The sequence below is a fragment of the Pinus tabuliformis genome, chromosome 4_2 (assembly GCF_031772625.1).
Source record: "Pinus tabuliformis cultivar Carrire ecotype Pingquan chromosome 4_2, CPIR1, whole genome shotgun sequence".
Lineage (NCBI taxonomy): Eukaryota > Viridiplantae > Streptophyta > Pinopsida > Pinales > Pinaceae > Pinus > Pinus tabuliformis.
The window spans coordinates 577,135,815-577,143,170 of NC_142304.1; the positions used below are offsets into that span (position 1 = coordinate 577,135,815).

A 7,356-nucleotide genomic window follows, 5' to 3' on the forward strand; every position below is an offset into this window, starting at 1 on the left:
TTTTTCCTAAAAGGAATGGAAAATGGAGAGCGTGTATTGACTATAGGGAATTGAATAAAGACACTTTAAAATATCACTTTCCATGGCCTTTCATAAAACAAGTTTTAGATACATTGGTAGGAAAGAAATATTTTTCATTTTTAGATGGTTTTAGTGGGTATAACCAAATCCAAGTAGACTCAGAAGACAAAGATAAAACCACTTCTACCTACCCATGGGGAACTCATGCTTACCGTGTACTTCCTTTTGGATTATGTAATGCTCCTGCAACATTCCAAAGAGCAGTATTAGGCATTTTTTCACTGGTCATTATAGAAGATTGATAGAAAAATTTACAAAAATTTCATCCCCACTTTTCAAACTACTCACAAAAGACTGTGAATTCAATTGGAATTCTGATTGCCTAAAGGCCTTTAAATCATTAAAAGAGAAAATCTCTGAAGCACTCATTCTTAGAGGACCAAACTAGAAATTACATTTTCATATTTCCATTGATGCTTCATATACAACTTTAGGAGTTGTACTAGGACAAAAAGAATCAAATCCATATGCCATTTATTACACTAGTAAAAATTTGACTCCAGAGTTAAATTATACTATCACAGAGAAGGAGTTTTAGCTGTTGTTCATGCTATCAATAAATTCATACATTATATTACTGGCTATGAAAATTTTGTACATATTGATCATTCCGCAATTAGATACTTAATGAATAAATCAATCAGTAATGACATAATCACTAGATGGTTGTTGTTTGTACAAGCGTTTAACATTACTATTTTGGATCGACCTGGAAAAAAAATACTGTTGCTAACTTTTTATCAAGGATTCAAAATGATAACAATGACATGCCTGTAGAAGATAATTTTCCTGATGAATATATTTTTGCAGTATCTACTAAATCTCCATGGTTTGCAGATATTGATAACTATTTGGCTATAGGAAAATTACCATCATACTTGTCTCCTCGAGAAAAAAGGAAGGTAATTCAAATTAGTGCATCTTATTCATGGAGAAATGAAGAATTTTATAAAGCAATTCCATATTTGATCATCCGAAGGTGTGTTAGAGAAGATGAAGTACCAGAGATATTGAAAGCTTGTCATGATGAGCCATGTGGAGGACACTTCGCTGACAAAAGAACTTCTTACAAATTCCTTCTCTTAGGATACTATTGGACTTCCCTTTTTACGGATGCCAAAGAGTATGCTAAGGGATGTGATAGTTTCCAAAGGATGGGGAAACTTGTTCCTTCGGATGAGATGCCATTACAACCTCAAGTACTTATTAAACCTTTTGAAAAATGGGCTCTGGATTTTGTTGGTCCAATGAATCCACCTTCGAGGAAAAAAAGGTACATTCTTATTTGCACTGATTATATTACAAAATGGGTAGAAGCTAAAGCACTTCTTTCTACTACTGAAAATGTTGTAGTTTCATTTCTTTTTGAGGTTATCTTTACTCGTTTTGGTGTCCCAAGAGAAATTGTATTAGATTTAGGTACTCAATTCACATCCAAGTTGGTACAAAAGATAATGGAGGAATACAAAATCAAACTCGGAAATCTACTCCATATCATCCTCAAGCAAATGGATAGTTGGAGTCCACAAATAAAGTCATTGAAACAATTCTCACCAAAGTTGTGCATTTGCATAGAAGAGATTGGGCAGAAAAGCTTCCAGAAGCTTTATGGGCATACCATACCACATGGAGAAATACTACATGGCATACTCCTTATGAGCTTGTCTATCGAAAACAAGTCCCGTTTCCTATTGAGTTTTAATTCAAAACTTTCAAGACAACAATCAAATTGAGTCTTGATATTTCAGAGGCACGAAAAAAATAATGGAGCAACTGAATGAACTTGATGAAATAAGACAAGATGCAATCCAAAGAACCAATCTAGTTCAACAACAAAGATCCATATGACATGAAAAATATATTAAAGAGAGAAAAATCCAGCCAGGAGATTGGGCATTACTGTTTGATTCAAATTTCAAAGATTTCCAAGGGAAATTTCAAACTCATTGGCTTGGGCCTTATGAGATTGAAACAATGTTTGACAATGGTGCAGATAGGATCAGAACTATTGGTGAAGAAATGATCACTTTTCTTGTGAATGGTCATCGACTGAGAATCTATCATAAGCCATTGACCAAGGAAGAATCTATCAAATATTTGCAAGATAATATTGATATAAAGTTGGTGAAGAAGGATTTTCCTTCTTCTCCAACTTGATATTCAAAAGTCTTTTTCTTTCTGAAAAATAAAAGAATATATATATATATATATATATATATATATATATATATCTATCTATCTATATATATATATATATATATATATATATATATATATATATATATATATATATATATATATATATATATATATATGAAATCCAACAATGGTTGGCATGTTTATACAAAAAATCTAAGGTGAAAATCAAATTTTGACACAAATTTTCCTCACATCTGTTCTAAACCCATTTTATTTATGTCCCACTCTTTTCTTTTCAAAAATAAAATAGCTACAGAATTTTTGAGTTTCTGCAGCTCTAACAGATTTCTGCTGCCAATTTGAAAGAAATTTATGATGGATTAATTGAAATAATGATTGACTCCCTCCATTGCAAAGCACCCAAAGACAATACAAAGGACAAAAACCAAAGGTTAGAAAGCAATAATTCAAAGGTACGAAACTCTTTAATTTGATAATAGGGATCAAAAAAATTAAATGTATGAATTATATTGACATCGTACTACCAAATTCAAAATTATTATTACTAAGAGTTGATAGTATCATGTCAAATCGGATCTAATACACCATTCACTCCTCATCATTATACTTACGCTCCAACCCAATTCCCGATTTTATCGATCCGATCGCCCAAATTATGCTCATTCATGCTATCAACGGTTACATTCTGTCACACTTCTTTATACCCTTACCACTGACACTCCCATCATTCACACTCCTGTTGTCATCAATCTGAAACCCTTTGAAACCCTCATACCTTGTCAAACAAATAATCTTGAGACATAGCTTCTCAGCCATGGGAGTTATAGTCAGAACAAAACCAACATGAATAAAATTTTTAGAAGGATATCCATAGACAAGATAATTGTTGCAGAAAGTGTAGTGGTTGGATTTTGTGGAGAAATTTGACGGTTTCCACAAATAAATGACCAAATCCTTCTCCATAGCCTTTGATGGGGTGGAAGTCAAGATAGGGGACACAAAATTTACAGTGACAGAATCCTTTGTTGTCGAAGCCACTGGATTGCCTCAAATTGGGGAAAAATGGTTTAAAAATAGAGGTATTGAGAGGGAACGCTGGAAGGTTTTTCTGAAGAACCCTAACATGGATACCACCATTTTCAAGAAGGGCATTCTGAGCACAACATTGAAAAGTAAGTGGAGAAATTTACTTTTGATAATTCAAAAATTTGTTACTTGTGAAGGGAGGTTTGGATGCATTTTTTTCTATCATATTCGACTGCTGATGAATTTTTTTGAGGATAATGAAATAAAACTTCATTTCTTACTTAATAATCTAAGAAAGATGTCAAGGAATGTTCAAAGTAAAATTCAGTTTATAGAGAATACCATGCACCACCATGGTCTTTTTAAAATCGCCGTTGAATTTCATCTTAAAAATATGGGTGATAATTGGGAAAGTTGTTTAGTAAGGAATCATTTTAAGGAAGATACCCAAGAACAACCAAGCAACAACAAAACCAAGAGAGGGAGAAAAAGAAAAATTGAAGAACCAATGGAAAAAGAACAACCGAGTAGTAGTAAAGCCAAGAGAGGTAGAAAAAGAAAAATTGAAGAACTAGTGGAACAAGAACAACAACGGTCACATGAACCATCAGAGAATGACATTCCTCTTGCAGAAATTTTAGAGAATACAAACAAGAAAGATGTTAGAAGGAAGAAAGCCAACAAAAAGACAGAGAGCACACTCAAAATAGAAAAGCCTAAGATAGAAAGGAAGAAATAAAAAATTCAAATGCCTCCTATGACAAGCTTAAGAAGTACCAGACTCAATCCAACAACAAAGAACTGCCTTCAAAAAGTATAGAGCATATCAACTTAGAAGCAGAGGAAGATTCAAGGGTTTCTTCCAACTTTCATCACACCACCTCAGAGCTAAGGCCAAAGAACACCTGAAATCGATCCTATACAACATGAGATTTATGACTAAGTACTAGACTCAATCTAGCAACAAAAGAACTGCCTTCAAAAAGTATAGAGCATATCGACTTAGAAGCAGAGGAATATTCAAGGGTTTCTTCCAACTTTCATCACACCTCCTCAGAGCGGAGGCCGAAGAACACCTGAAATCGATCCTATACAACAGGAGATTTATGACTATATTGAGTCTCTGTAGAAAATAGATGCGGCAAAAACATCAGCTTTAAATCAAGAAGAAGTCCATTTTAGTAAACCACAAGAACCTCCAGTGATAAATGTTTTAGAACAATAAATTTTTAAGCTGGAGACACTAAATAGGTACATTCAAAAGGAGAATCAAACCCTAAAGGCGCAGAGTGAAATCCAAATAACTAAGAGTGAAAATATCCTTTTACCGCTAAGTATATGGTATAAGAAAAACAAGAAGGTGAAGTAGAAAAATAGAGCTCTACAAAGACAAGTCATAAACCTGGAGTACAAGATTCTCATGAAAAATCCAAGGATGGGAGTGGTCGAAAAGAAAGGTAAAAAGATGAAGTTGGATGTACTTGCAGAGGCCTCAAAAGAAATGCGGTAATTAAACATGAGACATCAGTTTTGTGTTTTGCACAAGAACATGCAAAGACCTCAACATAGGGGAATGTAGAGTCTCATGACTATTTTGTTTTTGACACCATTTCCATCCATTTTTCCTCTTTTAAACATTGCTATCAACTTCAATAAACAATAAACTATAAATTTTGACATGGTAAGGTATTCAGATGTCTTATTTTTCATATTTATTAATGTGCCTTATTATTAAGCTAAAATATTGTAATAACTACAAAATTAATATGATTCTGCAACTATTTCATGATTTCACAATTATCTCCATGGTTTGCTGGATTCTAGTACGCCATACAAGCAAAGAAGCACATGGGCAGATGGGAATTGTTCTCCTCATGGATCTCCTCCTCTTCGCTCGAGCCAAATCATTACAGGAATCACCCAGTGGCGTAGTCAAAGAAGCAAGTCAATACATGGATAACAGAGCAATGAGAGTTCAAATAGATCAAGACTCTCTGATTTACTTTCCAAATAGAAAATCATCAAGAAACTTTATTACTCCGTTATAGATTAGATTTCATATTAGGATTGTTTTAAGTTTTTAAGGCATAAAAGTCTCAATCTATTGAGCACTAATTGTGTGTATATATATATAACTCTGTAAACAAAAAGTAGGGACACATATGTAATCTTTAATTGATAGTTTGAAGTTATACAACTCTGTTCTTTTTAGATTGTAGAAGTATTATCATCAATCTCATGCACAAGTGGCTATTGAATTAAAGTCTTAAAACCTATTGTTTTGTGGAGGGCCCCTACAAATAGTCGAGGTTCAATCTTTTATTTTTAGCTAAGTTCATTTCATTTTCATTATTTCCAGAATTACATTTTCTTAGCTTCAATTTATTTGCAGTTATTATTTTACAGTCTTTCATTTGTTGTCTACCAATTTCAATCATTTGTATGCTTTCTAAAATAGAACTATGTACATAATCCTCTTCTTTTCATAGCAAATACATTTTATCAGATCACATTCCTTCTGTTTTTGCTTTATTATTTCAAGTAGAATTGTTAATTGCAGCGTGTGTAGATCTTAACATAGATTTCTTTATAAATTTATTCTTGAATAGAAGTGATTCTTTTTTTAGAGCAAAAATAATTATCTTTCTAGAACATAAGTAGTTCATACATAGATTTTAGAATAAACTTATTTTTATTTATTTTTAGAAATACAATTTATCTTAAATAAGTTTTGACAGACTTTACAAATTAGTTTTTTCTTTTCCATCACCTTGCATAGTAATTCTTTTGAAACTAACATTAGTCAGTTCAATAGGACTAGGATAGCTTGTCTTGCTTTTATTTTCAAGAATTGATTGTAGGAATTTAGTTGTAAATCTTCAATTTCATTAGGAACATAGGAATAAAGAAAATCCTTAAAACAAACACAATCATCATCTTAATAAACTAAAAAAGGCTTCTAGCATACATAGTGCACTTGCACTTCACAATTTTACCAACTCCAGTCGATAATTTATGTAAGCAATTTAAAAACATTAAATTGACTAAACAATGACGATTGCACTAATGTTGTCACACATTATTGGAATGGGATTAGGAAACTCTACCTGTATATCCTTTAAGGTTTTCTTCATCCATAGAATCTGTGTACAAAAAGTTGCAACAACAATATATTCTGCTTCAATAGTCGATAGAGAGATGGAGCCTTGCTTCTTGCTAACCCACGATACCAAGCAGTCACCCAAAAAGAAAGATGCACCAGAAGTACTCTTCATGTCATCTAGACTTCCAACCCAATCTGCATCTGTGTAGGCCTTCAGATTGAAGTCTTTACTCTTGGGATACCACAACCCATACTCTGTTGTACCTTGAAGATATTTGAAAATCCTCTTAACAACCACCACATGAATTTCTCGTGGACAAGCCTGAAATCTTGCCACAATTCCCACTACTTGCATGATATCTAGCCTTGAAGCTGTCAGATACAGTAAGCTTCCTATCATAAATCTGTATTCAACCTGATTTACCTATACTGTTGCATCTCCTTCGTACAATTTACAGCCTGTAGTCATGGGTGTGCTGACAGGTTTGCAGTCCTCCATTCAAAATTTCTTCAAAGTTTCCTTGAGGTATTTGGATTGAGATATAAAAAATCCTCATGGGGACTGAGTAATTTGTAGACCCAAGAATAAGGACAAACCACCAATCAAGGACATTTCAAACTCTTTTTGCATACAATTTTAAAACCAATGCCCCAAGTTCTCCACATTGCTGCCAAATATGATGTCATCCACATACACAACCATTATCTCTAGATGATCATCTTCAAATTTTTACATAGGGATTACTGTCATCTGAGCCTTTCTTAAAACCTTGTTACTAGAGATACTTATCCAACCTTTCAAACCAGGCTCTAAGGGCCTATTTCAAACCATAAACAACCTTCTTTAATTTGCATACAAGCCCTTCATTAGAGGAGAGCAGAAAACCTTTAGGTTGCTCAATGTAAACCTCCTCTTCTAAGTCTCCATTGAGAAAGGAAGACTTTACATCCATCTAATAAAATTTGATGTTCTTGTGAATGGCAAG

The 7,356-nt window shown here is 33.3% G+C and overlaps 1 pseudogene; it reads right to left on the bottom strand.

The window, feature by feature from the left end:
* Positions 1-6,311: 6,311 nt before the first annotated feature.
* Positions 6,312-6,770, bottom strand: LOC149170619 (secreted RxLR effector protein 161 pseudogene; annotated as a pseudogene).
* Between the last annotated feature and the right edge of the window lie 586 nt (positions 6,771-7,356).